General features: G+C 34.5%; 1 long non-coding RNA gene across 1 annotated transcript in view; it reads right to left on the reverse strand.

Annotated features, from left to right (window-relative positions):
- LOC309647495 overlaps positions 1 to 19790 on the reverse strand; it is a 52834-nt gene extending 33044 nt beyond the window's left edge. The window contains exon 1 of the long non-coding RNA XR_014256085.1: positions 77 to 19790. This is a non-coding gene — a long non-coding RNA (uncharacterized lncRNA). The remainder of the gene's footprint in view (positions 1 to 76) is intronic.
- Positions 19791 to 20516: the final 726 nt, after the last annotated feature.

Here is a 20516-nt window from a genome sequence, read left to right on the forward strand (position 1 = left end):
GAGAAAGCCCTGGCACAGAAACGAGGACCCAACACAGCCAAAAAAAAAAAAAAAAAAAAAAAATCAGTAATGTTACAGGTTATAAAATCAACAAAAATTTTACATGTTTTTATATATTAAAATGAACCATCTGAGAAAGAAATAAATAATCTCATTCACAATATCATCAAAAATAATAAAATACTATAAAATAAATTTAACAAAATTGGTCAAAGATCTGTAAACTGAAAACTATCAATACAAGACTTTGAGGAAAGAAATTGAAGATACACACAAAGGGAAAGAAATATATCCTGGGTTTATGGATCCCAAGATTTGATATTGTTAAAATGTCCATGCCACCCAAAGCTATCTACAGATTCAATGCAATCTATCAACTGTAGATATATCAAAATATCAATGTATTCTTCACATAAATAGGAAATACAATCCTAAAACTTGTGTGGAACCACAAAAGACTCCAAACAGTCAAAGAATCTTCAGTACACTCTGAATTCTTCTTAATGCTTTTATTTAAAAGTAAGTGTGACACTGCACTAACAAAATACAGCAGTGACATCTTGAGCTCAGCAAGGAAAGATTCTTTATATAGAATTTATTCCTAATCACCAGCTTTCTTTTCCTTGATCACCATTAAACACTTTTAAACAACCACTATGTGCAAAGAACTGTGCTGAATGAAAAAGATATCCCAATGCTCTTTCCCTCACTGGGAAGGAAAGAATTCAGTTGGGAGAATGGCCAAGCTGAAATATTGAAGACATGTTTGCATGGCAAAGTTTTAATTTTTCCCCTTTAAATATTCTAAATAAACTTAGATGAATTATTCATCCCTTTGCAATTCTGTAAATCCAAGATTTGTTTAGAGGTAATTTACATTAATTTATTTGTTCATTTTCAATGTGAAAACACCTTAGTCATAATTGCTGTTTAATATCAACATTATTTCTTTTTTTATGTGTAGTAAATTTGTTTTATGATTTTCAAATACAAAATTTTTTTGAAATGTAGTTTTTCAACATAACACAAATTAGTCAGAATAGTATAAAACATTATTCAAGAGACTCCATTAATTTTTTAAAAATTTTATTTCATATTGGAGTATAGTTGACTTACAATGTTGTGGTAGTTTCAGGTGTACAGCAAAGGTATTCAATTATACATACACATATATCTATTCTTTTTTGGATTCTTTTCCCATATAGGTTTTTACAGAGTATTGAGTAGAATTCCCTGTGCTATACAGTAGGTCCTTGTTGGTTTTCTACTTTATATACAGTAGTGTGTCTATGTTAATCCCAACCTCCTAACTTATCCCTCTCCCCTACCTTTCCCTTTTGGTAACCATAAGTTTGTTTTCGAAGTCTGTGAGTTTGTTTCTGTTTTGTAAATAAGTTCATTTGTATCATTTATTAGATTCCACATATAAGTGATATGATATTTTCTTTCTCTGTGTGACTTACTTCTCTTAGTATGATTATCTCTAGGTCTACCCATGTTCCTTCAGATGGCATTATTTCATTCTTTTTTATGGCTGAGTAATATTCCATTGTATATATGTACCACATCTTCTTTATCCATTCATCTGTCGAGGGACATTTAGGTCACTTCCATGTCTTAGCTATTGTAAATAGTGCTGCAATGAACATTAACATGCATGTGTCTTTTCGAATTATGCCCAGAAGTGGGATTGTGGATCACACAGTAGCTCTACTTTTAGTTTTTTAAGGAAGCTCCACACTGTTCTCCATAATGGCTCTACCCATTTACATTCCTACCAACAGTGTAGGAGGGTTCCCTTTTCTCCACACACTCCCAGCATTTATTGTTGTAGACTTTTTGATAATGGCCATTCTGGCAAGTGTGATGTGATACCTTATTGTAGTTTTGATTTGCAGTTCTCTAATAATTAGTGATGTTGAACATCTTTTCATGTGCTTTTTGGCCATCTGTATGTCTTCTTTGGAGAAATGTCTACTTAGATCTTCTGCTCATTTTTGATTGGGTTGCTTGTTTTGGTTTTTTTTTTTTTTTTTTTTGATATTGAGCTGCATGACCTGTTTGTATATTCTGGAGATTAATCCCTTGTTGGTCACATACTTTGCAAATATTTTCTCCCATTATGTGTGTCATATTTTTGTTTTGTTTATGATATCCTTTGTTATGCAAAATATTTTAAGTTTAATTAGGTCCCATTTGTTTATTTTTGTTTTTGTTTTCATTACTCTAGGAGGTTGATTCAAAAAGATATTGCTTCAATTTATGTCAAAGTGTATTCTGTCTATGTTTTCCTCTACGAGTTTTACAGTATCCTGTCTTAGCTTTAGGTCTTTAATACATTCTGAGTTTATTTTTGTAGTTGGTGTAGAGAATGTTCTAACACTAAATCAATAAAATTAGAAATAAAAAAGGAGAAGCTACAATAGGCACCACAGAAATACAAAGGATCATAAAAGATTTCTACAGGCAACTATATGCCAATAAAATGGAAAACTTAGATGAAATGGACAAATTCTTAGAAAGGTACAATCTCCCAAGACTGAACCAGTAAGAAATAGAAAATATGAACAGACAAATCACAAATACTGGAATTGAAACTATGGTTACGGAACTCCCAACAAACAAAAGTCTAGGAACGGATGGCTTCACAGGAAAATTCTATCAAATATTTAGAGAAGAGGTAACACCTATCCTTCTGAAACGATTCCAAAAAATTACAGAGGAAGGAACACGCCCAAACTCATTCTATGAGGCCACCATCACCATGATACTAAAACTAGACAAAAAAACAACACAAAAGAAGAAAATTATAGGCAAATATCACTGATGAACATAGAAGCAAAAAATCTCAACAAAATGCTAGAAAACCAATCCAAAAATATATTAAAAGCATCATACAACATAATCAGGTGGGATTTATCCCAGGGATGCAAGGATTCTTCAATATCCACAAATCCATCAGTGTGATATATCACATTAACAAATTGAAGAGTAAAAACCATATGATCATCTCAATAGATGCAGAAAAAGCTTTTGACAAAATTCAACACCCATTATGATAAAAACTCTCCAGAAAGTGGGCATAGAGTGACCATACCTCAACATAATCAAGAGCATATATGAAAAACCCACAGCAAACATCATACTCAATGATAAAAAGACGAAAGCATTTCATCTAAGATAAGGAAAAGGACAAGGTTGTCCACTGTTGCTACTTTTAGTCAACATAGTTTTGGAAGTCCTAACCATGGCAATCAGAGAAGAAAAAGAAATAAAAGTAATCCAAATTGGAAAAGAAGAAGTAAAGCAGCCACTGTTTGCAGATAACATCATACTATACACAGGACATCCTAAAGATGCTATCAGAAAATTACTAGAGTTCATGAATGAATTTGGTAAAGTTTCAGGGTATAAAATTAATACACGGAAGTCTGTTGCATTTCTATACACTAACAATGAAAAATCAGAAAGAGAAATTAAGGAAGCAATCATATTTATCGTCGCAACAAAAAGAATTAAATACCTAAGAATAAACTTACCTAAGGAGGCAAAAGACCTGTACTCCGAAAACTATAAGACACTGATAAAAGTAATCTAAGATGACACAAACAGATGGAAAGATATACCATGTTCTTGGATTGGAAGAATCAACAGTGCCAAAATGATATACTATCCAAGGCAATCTATAGATTCAATGCAATCCCTATCAAATTACCAATGGCATTTTCTGCAGATTTAGAGCAAAAAATCTTAAAATTTGTATGGAAACACAAAAGATTCTGAATAGCCAAGAGAATCTTCTTTTTTTTTTTTTTTTAACATCTTGATTGGAGCATAATTGCTTTACAATGGTGTGTTAGTTTCTGCTGTATAACAAAGTGAATCAGCTATATATATACATACATCCCCATATTGCCTCCCTCTTGTGTCTCCCTCCCACCCTCCTTATCCTACCCCTCTAGGTGGAGATAAAGCACCGAGGTGATCTCCTAGTGCTATGCGGCTGCTTCCCACTAGCTATCTATTTTACATTTGGTAGTGTATATATGTCTGTCCCACTCTCACTTCATCCCAGCTTAATCTTCCCCCTCCCCGTATCCTCAAGTCCATTCGCTACGTCTGTGTCTTTATTCCTGTCCTGCCACTAGGTTCTTCAGAAGCATTTTTTTTTTTTTAGATTCCGTATATATGTGTTAGCATATGGTATTTGTTTTTCTCTTTCTGACTTACTCCACTCTGTATGACAGTCTCTAGGTGCATCCACCTCACTACAAATAACTCAATTTCATTTCTTTTTATGCCTGAGCAATATTCCCTTGTATATACGTGCCACATCTTCTTTATCCATTCATCTGTCCATGGACACTTAGGTTGCTTCCATGTCCTGGCTATTGTAAATAGAGCTGCAAAGAACATTGTGGTACACGACTCTTTTTGAATTATGGTGTTTTCAGTGTATATGTCCAGTAGTGTGATTGCAGGGTCGTATGATCATTCTATTTTTAGTTTTTTGAGGAACCTCTATACTGTTCTCCATAGTGGCCCTATCAATTTATTTTCCCACCAACAGTGCAAGAGGGTTCTCTTTTCTCCACACCCTCTCCAGCATTTATTGTTTGTAGATTTTTTGATGATGGCCATTCTGACTCGTGTGAGGAGATACCTTACTGTAGTTTTGATTTGCATTTCTCTAATGATTAGTGATATTGAGAATCCTTTCATGTGTTTGTTGGCAATCTGTATATCTTCTTTGGAGAAGTGTCTATTTAGGTCTTCTGCCCTTTTTTGGGGTGGGTTATTTGTTTTTTTCATATTGAGCTGCATTTGGTGCTTGTATATTTTGGAGATTAATCTTTTGTCAGATGCTTCATTTACAAATGTTTTCTCCCATTCTGTGGGGTATCTTTTCGTCTTGATTATGTTTTCCATTGCTGTGCAAAAGCTTTTAGATTTCATTAGGTCCCATTTGTTTATTTTTGTTTTTATTTCCATTTCTCTAGGAGGTGGGTCAAAAAGACCTTGCTGTGATTTATATCATGGAGTGTTCTGCCTATGTTTTCCTCTAAGAGTTTTATAGTGTCTGGCCTTATATTTAGGCCTTTAAACCATTTTGAGTTTATTTTTGTGCATGTTGTTAAGAGTGTTCATTTTCTTCTTTTATATGTAGCTGTCCAGTTTTCCCAGCACCAAGTATTGAAGGGGCTGTCTTTTCTCCATTGTATATTCTTGCTTCCTTTATCAAAGAAAATGTGACCATATCTGTGTCACAATGTGTGGGTTTATCTCTGCGCTTTCTATCCTTTTCCATCTATATTTCTGGTTTTGTGCCAGTACCATACTGTCTTGGTTACTGTAGCTTTGTAGTATAGTCTGAAAACAGGGAGCTTGCTTCCTCCAGCTCCGTTTTTCTTTCTCAAGATTGCTTTGGCTATTTGGGGTCTTTTGTGTTTCCATACAAATTGTGAAATTGTCTATTCTAGTTCTGTGAAATATCCCTTTGGTAGTTTGATAGTGATTGCATTGAATCTGTAGATTGCTTTGGGTAGTATAGTCATTTTCACAATGTTGAATCTTCCAATCCAAGAACATGGTATATCTCTCCATCTGTTTGTATCATCTTTCATTTCTTTCAACAGTGTCTTATAGTTTTCTGCATACAAAATGCATACTATTTTGTCTCCTTAGGTAGGTTTATTCCTAGGTATTTTATTCTTTGTGTTGCAATGGTAGATGGGAGTGTTTCCTTAATTTCTCTTTCAGATTAATCATCATTAGTGTATAAGAATGCAAGAGATTTCTGTACATTAATTTTGTATCCTGCTACTTTACCAGATTCATTGATTAGCTCTAGTAGTTTTCTGGTAGCATGTTTAGGATTCTCTATGTATAGTATCATGTCATCTGCAAAAAGTGACAGTTTTAATTCTTCTTTTCAGATTTGGATTCCTTTTATTTCTTTTTCTTCTCTGATTGCTGTGGCTAAAACTTCCAAAACTATGTTGAATGATAGTGGTGAGAGTGGAAAACCTTGTCTTTTTCCAGATCTTAGTGGAAATGCTTTCAGTTTTTCACCATTGAGAATGATGTTGGCTGTGGGTTTGTCATATATGACTTTTATTATGTTAAGGTAAGTTCCATCTCTGCCTACTTTCTGGAGGGTTTTTATCATAAATGGGTGTTGAATTTTGTCAAAAGCCTTTTCTGCATCTATTGAGATGATCATATGGTTTTTCACCTTCAATTTGTTAATATGGTGTATCATATTGAATGATTTGTTTATAGTGAAGAATCCTTGCATTCCTGGGATAAACCCCATTTGATCATGGTGTACGATCCTTTTAATGTGCTGTTGGATTCTGTTCGCTAGTATTTTGTTGAGGATTTTTTGCATCTATGTTCATTAGCAGTATTTGCCTGTAGTTTTCCTTTTTTGTGGCTCTTTCTCTGGTTTTGGTATCAGGGCGATGGTGGCCTCATAGAATGAGTTTGGAAATGTTCCTCCCTCTGCTATATTTTGGAAGATTTTGATAAGGAAAAGTATTAGCTCTTCTCTAAATGTTTGATAGAATTAGCCTAAAGCCATATGGTCCTGGGCTTTTGTTTGTTGGAAGATTTTTAATAACAGTTTCAATTTCAGGGCTTGTGATTGGTCTGTTTATATTGTCTACTTCTTCCTGGTTCAGTCTCGGAAGTTTGTGTTTTTCTAAGAATTTGTCCATTTCTTCAAGGTTGTCCATTTCATTGGCATAGAGTTGCTTGTAGTAATGTCTCATGATCCTTTGTATTTCTACAGTGTCAGTTGTTACTTCTCTTTTTTCATTTCTAATTCTGTTGATTTGAGTCTTCTCCCTTTTTTTTCTTGATAACTCTGGCTAATGGTTTATCAGTTTTGTTTATCTTCTCAAAGAACCAGCTTTTACTTTTATTGATCTTTGCTATCATTTCCTTCATTTGTTTCTCATTTATTTATGATCTGATCTTTTTGATTTCTTTCCTTCTGCTAACTTTGGGGTTTCTTTTGTTTTTCTTTCTCTAATTGCTTTAGGTGTAAGGTTAGGTTGTTTATTTGAGATGTTTCTAGTTTCTTGAGATAGAATTGTATTGTTATAAACTTCCCTCTTAGAACTTCTTTTGCTACATCACATAAGTTTTGTGTCATCGTGTTTTCATTGTCATTTGTTTTTGGTATTTTTTGATTTCCTCTTTGATTTCTTCAGTGATTTCTTGGTTCTTTAGTAGTGTACTGTTTATCATACATGTGTTTGTATTTTTCACAAGTTTTTCCTGTGATTGATATGTAGTCTCATAGCATTGTGGTCAAAAGATACATGATATGATGTCAATTTTCTTAAATTTACCAAGGCTTGATTTGTGATCCAAGATATGCTCTATCCTGGAGAATGTTCCATGAGCACTGGAGAAGAAAGTGTAATCTGCTGTTTTTGGATGGAATGTACTATAAATATCAATTAAGTCCATCTTGTTTAATGTATCATTTGAAGCTTGTGTTTCCCTATTTTTTTCATTTTGAATGATCTGTCCATTGGTGAAAGTGGAGTATTAAAGTCCCCCATTGTGATTGTGCTACTGTCAATTTTCCTTTTAATGGCTGTTAGCATTTGCTTTATGTATTGAGGTGTTCCTATGTTGGTTGCATAAATATTTACAATTGTTATATCTTCTTCTTGGATTGATCCCTTGATCATTATGTAGTGTCCTTCTTTGTCTCTTGTAATAATTTTTATCTTAAAGTCTATTTTGTCTGATTTAAATATTGCTACTCCAGCTTTTTTTTGATTTCCATTTGCATGGAATAACTTTTTCCATCCCCTCACTTTCAGTCTGTATGTGTCTGTAGGTCTGAAGTGTGTCTCTTGTAGACAGCATATGTATGGGTCCTGTTTTTGTATCCATTCAGCCAGTCTATGTCTTTTGGTTGGAGTATTTAATCCATTTACATTTAAGGTAATTATTGATATGTATGTTTGTATTACCATTTTCTTAATTGTTTGGGGTTTTTTTATTGTAAGTCCTTTCCTTCTCTTGTGTTTCCTGCCTAAAGAGTTTCCTTTAGCATATTTGTAGAGCTGGTTTGATGGTGCTGAATTCTCTTAGCTTCTGCTTGTCTGTGAAGATTTTAATTTCTCTGTTGAATCTGAATGAGATCCTTGCTGGGTAGAGTAACCTTGGTTGTAGGTTTTTCCCTTTCATCACTTTAAATATATCCTGCCAGTCCCTTCTTGCTTGCAGAGTTTCTGCTGAAAGATAAGCTGTTAACCTTACGGAGGTTCCCTTGTATGTTAGTTGTTGCTTTTCCCTTGCTACTTTTAATATTTTATCTCTGTATTTAATTTCTGATAGTTTGATTAATATGTGTCTTGGCGTGTTTCCCCTTCGATTTATCCTGTATGGGACTCTCTGCACTTCCTGGACTTAATTGACTATTTCCTTTCCCATATTAGGGAAGTTTTCAACTATAATCTCCTCAAATATTTTCTCAGTCCCTTTCTTTTTCTCTTCTCCTTCTGGGACACCTATAATTCGAATGTTGGTGTGTTTAATGTTGTCCCAGAGGTCTCTGAGATTCTCCTCAATTCTTTTTTGTTTATTCTGCTCTGCGGTAGTTATTTCCAGTATTTTATCTTGCAGGTCACTTATCCGTTCTTCTGCCTCAGTTATTCAGCTTGATTCCTTCTAGAGAATTTTGTATTTCATTCATTGTGTTGTTCATCATTGCTTGTTTGCTCTTTAGTTTTTCCAGGTCTTTGTTAAACATTTCTTGTATTTTCTCCATTCTATTTCCAAGATTTTGGATCACGTTTACTATCATTACTCTGAATTCTTTTTCAGGTAGACTGCCTATTTCCTCGTCATTTGTTTTGTCTGGAGGATTTTTACATTGCTCCTTCATCTGTTACGTATTTTTCTGTCTTCTCATTTTGCTTAACTTACTGTGTTTGGTGTCTCCGTTTCGCAGGCTGCAGGTTCGTAGTTCCCATTGTTTTTGGGGTCTGCTCCCAGTGACTAAGGTTGGTTCAGTGTGTTGTGTAGGCTTCCGGGTGGAGGGGACTGGTTCCTGTGTTCTGGTGGGTGAGGCTGGATCTTGTCTTTCTGGTGGGCAGGACCATGTCTGGTGGTGGGTTTTTTTGGTGTCTGTCAACTTATTATGATTTTAGGTAGCCTCTCTGTTAATGGGTGTTCCTGTGTTGCTAATTGTTTGGCATAGGGTGTCCAGCACTTAGCCTGTTGGTCGTTGAGTGGAGCTGGGTCTTGCATTGAGATGGAGATCTCTCGGATAGCTTTTTCTGTTTGATATTACGAGGGGCTGGGAGGTCTCTGGTGAACCAATGTCCTGAACTCGGCTCTCCCACCTCAGAGGCTCAGGCCTGACACCCAGCCAGAGCACCAAGACCCTGTCAGCCACACGGCTCAGAAGAAAATGGAGAAAGAGAAAGAAAGAAGGAAAGAAAGAAAGAATGAACAAAAGAAAGAAAGAAGGAAGAAGAAAGAAATAATTAAATATAATAAAGTTTTAAAATAGAAAAGAAATTACTAAAAATAAAAAAGTAATTAAAAAAAAAAGAAAAAGAGAGATAAAGAAAACAGCAACAAAACCAAAAAACAAATCCACCAATGATAGGAGGCAATAAAATCTATACACACACACACAAAAAGAGAAAGGACAGTCAAAACCCTAGGACAAATGGCAAAAGGAAAGCTATACAGAAAATGTCACACAAAGTATTATACACATGCACACTCACAAAAAGAGAAAAAGGAAAATATATATATATACATAAATTAAAAAAGGAAGAGAGCAACCAAATCAATAAACAAATCTACCAATGATAATAAACTCTAAATGCTAAACTAAGATAAACATAAAACCTGAAACAAATTAGATGCAGAAAACAAACCCCTAGTCTACAGTTGCTCCCAAAGTCCATTGCCTCAATTTTGGGATGATTCATTGTCTATTCAGGTATTCCAGAGATACTGGGTACATCAAGTTGATTGTGGAGATTTAATCCACTGCTCCTGAGGCTGCTGGGAGAGATTTCCCTTTCTCTTCTTTGTTCACACAGCTCCCGGGTTTCCGCTTTGGATTTGGCACCACCTCAGTGTATAGGTCCCCTGAGGGCGTCTGTTCCCTCTCCAGACAGGATGGAGTTAAAGGAGCAGCTGATTAGGGGGTTTGGCTCACTCAGGACAGGGGGGGGGTATGCAATGTGAGGCAAACCCTCAGTGGCAGAGGCCAGCGTGACATTGCAATAGCCTGAGGTGCACTGTGTGTTCTCCTGGGGAAGTTGTTCCTGGATCATGGGACTCTGGCAGTGGCTGGCTGCATGGGCTCCTGGAAGGGGAGGTGTGGATAGTGACCTGTGCTTGCACACAGGCTTCTTGGTGGCTGTAGCAGCAGCCTTATCATTTCATGACCATCTCTGGTGTCCACACTGATAGCTTTGGCTTGCGCCCATCTCTGGTGCTCCTTTAGGTAGTGCTCTGAATCCCCTCTCCTCACATACCCTGAAACAATGGTCTTTTGCCTCTTCAGCACATCCAGACTTTTTCCTGGACTCCCTCCCAGCTAGCTATGGCACACTAGCCCCCTTCAGGCTGTGTTCACACAGCCAACCCCAGTCCTCTCCCTGGGATCTGACCTCTGAAATTCGAGCTTCAGCTCCCAGCCCCCACCCGCCCCAGTGGGTGAGCAGATAAGTTGCTTAGGCTGGTGAGTGCTGGTCAACACTGATTCTCTGTGCCGGAATCTCTCTGCTTTGCCCTCTCCACTCCTGTTTCTATACTCTTCTCTGTGGCTCCGAAGATTCCCCCCAGGCCACTCCCCGTCTCCACCAGTGAAGGGGCTTCCTAGTGTCTGGAAACTTTTCCTCCTTCACAGCTCCCTCCCAGCAGTGCAGGTCCCGTCCCTATTCTTTTGTCTCTTTTTTTCTTTTGCCCTACCAGGGTACGTGGGGAGTTTCTTGCCTCTTGGGAAGTCTGAGTTCTTCTGGCAGCGTTCAGTAGGTGTTCTGTAGGAGTTGGTCCACATGTAGATGTAGTTTTGATGTATTTGTGTTGAGGAAGGTGATCTCCACGTCTTACTCCTCTGTCATCTTGAAGGCGCAGCTCCAAGGCAATCTTTAGAAAGAAAAACTGAGCTAGAGGAATCAGGCTCCCTTACTTCAGACTATACTATAAAGCTACAGTAATCAAAATAGTATGGTGCTAGCACAAAGACAGATTACAGATCAATGGAACAGTATAGAAAGCCCAGAAATAAACTGACACAGCTATGATCAATTAATCTATGACAAAGGAGGCAAGAATATACAATGGAGAAAAGACAGTCTCTTAAATAAGTGGTGCTGGGAAAACTGGACAGCCACATGTAAAAGAATGAAATTAGAACACTCTCAATATTATTTCTTAACATGCAGTCCTTTTACGCTCTGAAGGATCACTTAAATGTCAATATGTTTACATTTCAGAACAAAAAATAGTTAGGGTATTTTTGGTTGTTTGTGACTGGACCACAAATGAATGGTATTTCATTATGTAAGTTTCTCTCTTTCACTTCTCTTGCTCTCACTCTTTCTTTCATTTCTATCACATTCTAACTCTCTCATATTAGGACTTCGGGGATTATCTGTAACTCCATATACTGTTTTACAGCTAGTTATTTTGTTTAACCAGATCTTAATTTAAATGGTTTTACATTCTAGTTATTTCAGAAATAATTAATATTAGAGATGATCAAGTATGACGTCTTGTAACATGTGACTGTACTGGCTTCCGAATTAGGTTCTACGTGGTATTTAATCCTTTAAAAATATCTACTCCTGTTGAGAGAGACAGGGTATAAGTTTCTAAGGCTTGTCAAAATCTTTCTTCCTAAATTTTTAAGCACAAAACTGCTGAGCTTATCATGAGTATCTCTCAGAAATGCCTTTGCCTGTCAAATGCTGAAACATATTGACATTTCAAAGACCAAAATTTTATATAGTGAAAATGAATTATTTTGTATGATACATTGAAAATGTGTTACTGAGAATATTTTTAAAATAGACATTAGAGTCCTACTGTTTTACTACATAATCATTAAAATTGTATAAAACACACAGCAATAAATCATCACAAAGAGACAATACACATAGTTCTATTTAGACAGTATATAGGTGAGGTCATTAAATATTCAACAAGTTATCCTTCCCTTGCACTCAACCTACCATAAATCAATTTATTCTCACAAAATCAATGTTAACAAACCAGTTACTATACACTGACCTCAGTGTTCCTATCTCCTTGGCACAATTTTTTAATCAGAAAAGTGGTGAATCTGATCACCCTGGAACATCGATTGATTTTGGAATACTAAGATGCATCTCTTTCCATAGCAAGGAATGAAGTGCTTTTTCTTTTTTTTTTTTTTTTTCTTCTGGAACTCTAAGAAGTCCTTCAAGTAGGTATATCCATAGGCAAGTCGATTTTAGAGGAGATATTTCTGGAAATTTTATTCTGAATTATCTATTCTGAGAGAGAAGTTATTGCAGTTGAGTACAAAATACAATTACAGTAGCTCATGGACCCATGATCTCTAATATCAAATAAAGAACTTAGGTATCACCTTATAATTTCTAGCTAAAAATAGGATCTTGAAACAGATGTGACAAAAATTCTAGCTGTCCTGGCATATGTTCTCATATGTCTTAAAACTTTTCTTTAAGTCTGGGTGGAAATCATTGAGGCAAGTCCCAGAATGTTGTACTATTAATAATTCAATAGTACTGATTGTGCAAGGAGTGACATATTGAGCAAAAGAAATCTGGCCATTTGTATTAATTGATATCCTCTAACATGCTGCTCTGGGGCATCTTTAATAGTTTGTACCAACTTTCAATCAGACAACTTGCTTGAGGGCATTCGGATTTAATAGGGAAAGTCTGAATATGTTTTTCCTTTTGATCTCAAACGAGTCCGATGAAGATTCATTCTCAGGAAGAATAGATACTATTAATTCATTTAATGCTAATCACAGGTACAGAGCTGTAATTAGAGAAGTTGAATTTTATATCAAACTGGGAGCACATATTTTTAAAGAGTTTGTTTCCTAAGATCAAAAAGGTATTTCTTTGAAAGTGTTCCACTAACTTAGTGAATTTCAAAGACAAATAGGGTGCCTACTGTCAGGTTACCCCAAGTGTCTCTACTCCTTTTTAAATCTCTTGGAATTTACACAGTTAATTTAAGATAAAGAGACAAAGTTTGCTTCCAAAGAGCAAAGGTGAAGAGTTCCTGGACTTGATGCATTGAGTGTATCAAGATAACATGAGATGGTCATCTGAAGGAAAAATGTGCTTTCACGAAAGCACAGAAACTCTACAGCAAGTTTTTTTTTTTATATTAAAATTGTAAAATTGTTTTGCTTCCTCAAGTCCCTTATAGGTCAGTCACCAGGTTCATGCAATTTGACATTTCCATTTTGAGAAGTGGTCCACCCTGAAATCACGTGCAGTCACCAATGTGATCTGATAGGCTTGAAGGTGTGGGTCACAGAAGACTTCTAACATCAATCTGAGGAAATTAGACCCAGCACAGTCTGAGAAGGTCAGCGGCAGATGCCTCATGGAGTCGGCCTGAGCTATTGCTCCCTAGGGCTTTAAGACAGGTGTCTGGTCATAAGCACTGAACAACAAAAATATCCACACTGCCTATGCAGTACCACAATTAAGGGTTTGGGCTTAGAAGAGAATCCTCAGACAGCATTGTGAGCAGTTTATGCTAGAGGTCACTGTAAATATTTGCTGCCTTTTAAAGAAAGAGACAAAGATAAGTAGTCCTAAATTTTGTGACTCTTGCTAACATCAATATTTTCATCCTTAAAAAGTAAACACATCTCTTGTAATTGTCCTTAGGTTTTAGTGGAATGCACGATGTCTCAGTGATGGCTCTAGGGACTATCTGGAAAAAAAAAAAAAAAAACCCTGAATTTCGAGGCATAAGTGAAGGACTTAATGATTCAATTTTATCACTCACAAATTTCTTCTCTTAAGGTCATTTACTTAACCTGTATGTTTTTCTTGGCTTTCTTATCTTTAAATTAGACAAACAATATGTTTCTCTGAGAGATGATATTAGAATTTTAAAATAAGTTAATGGAAACATTTAGAAGAACACATTACATAAAAGGTAACCAATAAATATTAGTTGGGTTAGCTTCAAAACTATTGTTGTTGTTTCATATTTCCAAAAATTTTGAAACGGTCATTCAGTGTTAGGATGGAAAGTTTTATTCACTTTTTTATTCCACATAATATTTAAGGCCATTATAATATTATAAATATATAAGATGTATTTATAAAATTATTGTGAAAGTTGGATAAGTGGAATTCAAAGGAAAAAAAATTAAGACAGATAAATATGGCATGTAGATATTTACATCCCATGACCTTGCATGTCACTGGAGTAGTGTCATAAGTTTGATTTGAAATCCTTAGTAACTAAAGGAAAGAGAACAATAATTTCACAAGAATGATAAAGTGCATAAGAAACAGAACAAACAAATGTTTAAAACAAATACTAGTTTTCTTAATGCTGATAGACTTTTCATTAAGACCGCAAAGTAATTAGTGAAAAACCCTTGAAAACATTTCTATGATAAATACAGTAAAAGGATGCTTGTGACTTTTCTTGTAGCATCTCTAGTGCAGGCAGATATGATAGTAAAGCCAACTCTTTCAGGATCTAAAAATTGCAATTTTTTTATTGTCTGTGTCTTCCAAAACATTATTCATGGACAATATGTCATGTGCCAAGCACTACTGTGGTTTCTTATGGTAACAGTGGTGAATAGAAAAAACATTATTTCTATCCATACAGCATTTAAAATTTCTGCAGAGTGAGATGGAAGTTAAAGTACAAAGTGAGTGCTATAATTCCAGATTGAATTATCTATTAAACTGGGGGCATATCAGTAATATGAATGAAATTTGAAAAGAGCCATGAGATAGAGTAGAACTAGAATGATCTGTGTGGAAGGAGTTTTGTGGTTGCTTTCACTCAGGTGGTTAAAAAAGTTCTTACAATTAGGTGAAATTTAACATGAGAATCATGTAATTAGTATAAGCAGTAATGGTAAGTCCAGTGAGAGTAGCTTTCAGGGACAAAGAGACGAATGTTCCCAGGCACAGAGACAGAAATGAGATTGATGTGTTCAAGGGAGAGAGGAGACCAGTGTAAGTACAGTACAGCAGTTGGAGGAAGAAAGGCAGAATGAAATGAGTTTGGAGAAGTAAATGGAAATCAGGCTATGCAGACTTTCAGGCCAGTTAACATATTTAAATTCTATTCTAATTTGCACTGAGGACTTACTGGAGGGCTTTAAGAAGAATAGTGATAGAACATGAGTTTAGTTTGATAAAAAGTTTAAAATTAATAATATAAAATTTAAGGGAATTACATTCACTATTTAACGTATTTCTTCTGTACATGTTATTTTTTTTCAACTCGATTCTAGGTAAGGATTAGAATGTACATTCTTAAATTTATAATATGGTAAATATTTGGAGAGTAGGAATATTTTTATCTCTGTCTAAAATGTATTTTCAATTCACAAATTGCAATTTGTTGCAAGGTGCAAGTTGTAAATCATGGAGTCTATCGCAATATTAATAATACCCTGTTGGTGCTGTACTATAGGGATACCATAATCTTCAAAGCAAGAGAGTGTTTGGGAAAGAAATATTTACATTGCATAGTAGTAGCAGGATAATGATGTCAATAAGCCCGAAATATTATAGGAAGTATACTTATATTAGCTAAGTCCAATGTGTTATCTTGTCTACTTCTAGTAAGCAATAAAGAAGCTAAGAAATCACTGCTTTTATTCAGATATGATAGATATTAGCTGTGCCATTAAGTCTTATAGAGCATACCAAATTGTTTTCTGAATTAGGCTACCTGTGCTTTCATGTATATGTATTTTCTTCTGGAATGTGGTAACAATAATATTAATAGAGGAGGCCAATAAAAATTATGTTGAAAATATATCTGCAAGCATTTCTCTTTCTCTTATTTTTTTAACATACTCGTTGCATCAAGATGACATAAGTTTATTCATGGATATGTGTATCATCAGAATATCATCAAAGAAATATCACTCTTATACAATTGCCAGATGTCTATTTAGGCAACTATTCTTATGGTATTCTAACATTGTTTCACAGTTATCCGTATTTTGAACAGCATTCATATTTAAACCTTGCCTCTAATTTCTGTGACATTCTGTGACACAGTCTAACTGAATGTTTTCCCCCATGGCTATCTCGTACAATGACAGTACTTTGAGTAAGATACATTTTAAATTCTGCATAAGAGAAAATCCTGCTAACGCTTCATCAGCTGAAGTCCTTAACCAAGAAAAGATATCCAACTACTTAGTTGTAATAATTAGAAACTTCATCCAATTTATGTAGAGATGTATGCCCTCTTGATGAGCAAACACCAATCTGTGATATCTCCAGATTTTCAGTGTTAAGATCTGTGGCACCACTCAAAGAGGTATGTCCTAATGAAGCCGATGCATGTGTGCAAGTGTGTATGTATTTGTGTGTAAAATGTAAATCTCTTGATAGCATCTGCCCCCTGCCTAAATACCCTCGGAATTTATCTCAATTCACTCTCTTACATTTTCCATACAATTCAGAAATATAGGACTTTTTTCTGTTTCGTTGTTGTCATTTGTTTGTTGTTAAAAGCCAAATTCCACCTTTTTTGCAACTGTCTGTCCCTTCTATCCTTAGTTTAGTGTTACCTGCTCATAAAGACACTCCTCCAGCCCTATTATTCTACATTGCAGCTCCCACTTTGTTTTTATTATATAATGTCACTTAATCATTTTTTTCATATACATTTTTCTCATCTATTGTCTGTCTCCTTCCTCATTCCCCACCTGCAAATGTAAGCACATGAGACCACAGAGAAAACTATATTGCAGGTTCCAGAACAGTGCCTAGACCTTTGTATTGCTCAGTAAATATTGCACAATGAAAGGTGTTATAGATGGAAAAGGAGTTCTAATAATCCAAGTTCATAATTCTTTAAATTTTCTTCTCTTAGGTAAAGAAAAGGCCATGAGTGACCTTACTAGGATATATTTAGTTCCTATAAACTAATGAGTCCTTATTGCCTTGATACAGAATGAAAATTACTTAGCCTATTAACCCAGGAAGAAAACTGACTAATGTCCTAAACTGTAACAGATCCCAATGTAACCATTTTAAGCACTGAGTCTATTCAAATACTAGATTAGAGCTCATAAGCCTTACTCACCATTGATAGATGGTGATATATATAATTATACGGCATCATTCTCTTTTATAAATGCCTCATCCGTTTTGACAGCAGATTATGTTTTGGGAAATAGTGAAAGAATACAGGATGAACAGATCTTCATTAAACAGCTCTTGCTGACCTAAAATATAATCTAAATGATACCTAATATAAACATAGCATAAGGATACTTAGCTATACATTACAGTTCATTGTGATTGTTACAATCAACTTCATTCACAAGTCAAATTCCAACTAAATTCAGAGGAAATCATTCACACTAGAAGAGGCCCTGGGTTTGAATCCCAGTTTTGTCACTTACTAGTGTGTAACCTTAGAAAAGTTATTTAGACTCCCAGAGACCCTTTTCTCATCTGTGAATTGAATGTATTGTGGTTTTTGTCTAGAGGTCACTGTGAGGATTAACAAAAATCATGCATGTACAGTGTCTGGTGTGTTGTTTGATTCATAATAAATGTTCAATAAGCTGTAGTTTTTTTTTTTTTTTTTGGTCATCATCATCTCATAATTATCATGAGTTAGAGAAATTTTAACAATTTCAACTTTTCAGTGGAATCATTACAAGAGAAGATTTAAAAAAGAGATGGAAACATTCACTGTAATAATTAAAAGTATTATATAAACATTAATAAGTAAAAGTACTATTAAAATTATTGTAAAAACTCTTATTCCCATCAGAATAGAGTTTTCAGACTCTAAATTAAAAAAACTGTGCTAGGTAATAGTACTCAGAATAATTCCACTCTAGCACATACATTGTCAGTATCACAGACTTTTCCACTTAGAGAAAATGTTACCCTAAAAAAAAAATCTTCTCTAAATCACATGCCACCAAATGACACCTTCTTATATTCCTTACAGGAAATACAGTTTGAATGCTTGAATATCAGTATCAATTTATTTAATAATACATCATATGATAATCACTTCCTACACAATTTTTTGAGATATAAGCATCACCACAAAAGAAAGATGGAATTTAAGATTTTTAAGAAAGCATATTTTAAAATTAATATTCAGTAGAATGTCTAAAAACTTAGTCCTTCATTATTTTGTTGTCAAAAGAAAATTTAGAAATAAACTTCAGTCCTTACTCTTCAAATGTTACCTCCTAATCTGTTCTATTTTCATCTTTTTTAAGTCTTTTTTAAACTTAAGAAAAATACAGCACAAAAATATAAAGATTAAGAATCCAAAATTTAACAAATAAAACTTAATCTATGTATCACTCTCCATAAGTACTTAATAATATAACCGATGGAGGTAAATATCATTCAAAGAATTATAGTTCAATGAAGTCAGTATTTTCTCTTGAATTGTGTAATTTTGTTTACTTCATACTTGATCCAATCTTTTCTACAGAGATCTGAAAAGGCTGTTAGAAATACTGTAGTTCAACTATTGATATTCAGGAGTATCTACAATTTAACCTCTAGTTTGAACCCCTTATACTGGAATGAGCAGATGGGCACCCAAAAATATTGTTCAGTTGAAATGTTTCATGAATGGTAACAAGATTGATACTGCATTTTCAATATCTTTCCTTGTGCTATCAAAACACTTCATAGTAATTTTCACAGTTACCTTAATTGACAATATCCTTGGAAGGAAATAGAGTAGCACTGTTTTATTTTGCTGTGTAAATATAATCGTAAATTGGGCAGTAGCTTATTCGTGCATCCTTTTGACTCATATAAATAACAAATTGGCCTTTTCCTTTGCTCAGTTTATTAATTTTAGACCAAGTGAGTCTTCAGGGTTTTCATCTCTATACAACTGAAATAAGCATTAAACAATTGGCTACCCTGGTGACTCCATTAAAACTGAGAACAACATGCTCTAGTTTCAGGAACTACTTTTAAACTCGGGCTGCAAACACTTTTTTTTATACTGATCATCTTTTAGCAGAAAAATAAAATATAGCTTTCTAGGCAGAAATCCTCTTATAAAGTGCATAGACCTTGTGTACCCAGTGACAACATAGATGATAAATATGGAACAGCCCAGGAGAAAAATCCTCCAACTTCCCTGCACCTGTGTATCCATTATGCTGGCATATAAAAAAGGCCATGTGCTCTGGAAAATGAAATCTAAATGATCCATTCTTCATCTTACTCTCCATCCTTCATAGGTCATATGAACATTATTCTACCAGGAAAATGGGGAATTCTGAATGTACATTTAAAAATTCATTTTGACCAGCATTTATTGTGTGCACTATATGGAAAGCACTACGTTTGGCACAGAGGGCTATGAGACAAAGACTATGCGGTCTTTAGAGACATGTTCCAAAATTTATCAGACTATAAGATAAAATATTATATTTTTGATTAATCAGAAAAGATACAAACCTCAGGCTTAGTTTGACCAAAATCCTTGAAATTTGAAAACCACATTTGTGCTATACAGGTTCCTTACTGTAAAGAAATTATATATATATATATATATATATATATATTATATATATACACATACATACATATATCGGCTTTCCTAAGGACATATTTTCATTCTTATAACTTTTAAAATCCTTAAGCATTTGATTAATTTTATTGAAGCATACATAGGAAAATAGGAAAAACTATTTTGAAATAACCATGTTAATACTTTACTTTTTAATTAGTGTGTTTGCAACAGTACTGTACAACTCAAAATTGCAGTCCTTTCATAATTAATTTATCATATTGCCAAAAAAAGCAAAACTTTTTTTCTTATATTTTTAGCTGGTCTAAATTGAAAAAGGCATTGGATTTTCACAGATAGCCATAAATGATTGATAACGTATAACACTAGGAAAAAAATAAAATTTATTCTTTCAGTGTGTACTATTCTGCTATGCCAAAAACATGTAGCTTAGAAATTCATTTTACATATGATGTGATTTTTTATTGAGAAGTAATTAATGTAGTTTCACCTTTTAATTGCATCATATTTTCTTCACCTTGCTGTCTCAAATTTGTTATGAATTTGTGATTTCTTATAATTTCAAGACTGTAACTCCTAAATCTTAAAGATTTCTGTCAAATATATGTTTGTCAGAAGTCGGAAATAGTTTAGAAAGAATCAATGCCTTGACAAATTTTATTTTACAAGGTTAAATTAAGAGGAAGTAGTACAGGAGAGAAAACGCTAAGGCTGACCTAACTACATGAATTTTTGTTTTATCA

Source organism: Balaenoptera physalus (assembly GCF_965194825.1).
Source record: "Balaenoptera physalus genome assembly, chromosome: 18".
NCBI lineage: Eukaryota > Metazoa > Chordata > Mammalia > Artiodactyla > Balaenopteridae > Balaenoptera > Balaenoptera physalus.